The sequence below is a fragment of the Austrofundulus limnaeus genome, unplaced genomic scaffold, assembly GCF_001266775.1.
Source record: "Austrofundulus limnaeus strain Quisiro unplaced genomic scaffold, Austrofundulus_limnaeus-1.0 Scaffold615, whole genome shotgun sequence".
Classification (NCBI taxonomy): domain Eukaryota; kingdom Metazoa; phylum Chordata; class Actinopteri; order Cyprinodontiformes; family Rivulidae; genus Austrofundulus; species Austrofundulus limnaeus.
The window spans coordinates 112261-112969 of record NW_013953017.1 but is presented as its reverse complement, the minus strand read 5'-3'; positions in this window follow the sequence as shown (position 1 = coordinate 112969).

Genomic DNA, 709 nt, shown 5'->3' with positions numbered 1-709 from the left:
AAGAACTAAAACTATGATCGCGTGTGCCTAACCCTTTACTGACTCAGAWCTTTTAAAATAGGGTTCTGTGGAAAGATGAACAACTAATATCTTACCTGTTGTAGGTAACTTTTTGAACAATCTCAGTCTGGAGACTTAAAGTTAATTTCTGACTGAATCAATGAGCTAAAGGCTAGTGTGGAAAGCCATGTAGAATCAAGTCTAAAGAGGTTTGTTCTTTTAAAACAACCTAACAAGCAGTGGTTAGCACAGCTAGCTTCACTAACCACCTWTCTGCTAAATAAGAAGCTTAGCTACGCTAACGCTAAACACATTACACAATTAATGGAAGCTTATTGCAGTTATAGCTCGGTCTGGTTTGTGATACATCCTATTAAACCCTTTCAGAATAAAAGCACTTATTTAATCGAGTTCGTATTTTTTTTTAAATACTGTTACATTAAATTACTGTTAAATTTGTTTTTGCATATTTTTATAAACTGCAATAATAAAGTAAAACTGCAACAACATAGTGTTGTCATTTTTAACGTAGCACAGAAAAAGTAAAGAAATAAATGTTTTTGTTGTGAGACTTTCATCCACCGACACTTCCTGTCCTTGTGATTGTAATGACCTCAGCAGGTTTCACTGCAGCTGCATGTGAACCAGATGAGCCCAAAGTGGGGCCCGCAGGCCAAATCCGGCCCACCAAGCCATTTGATTTGGCCCA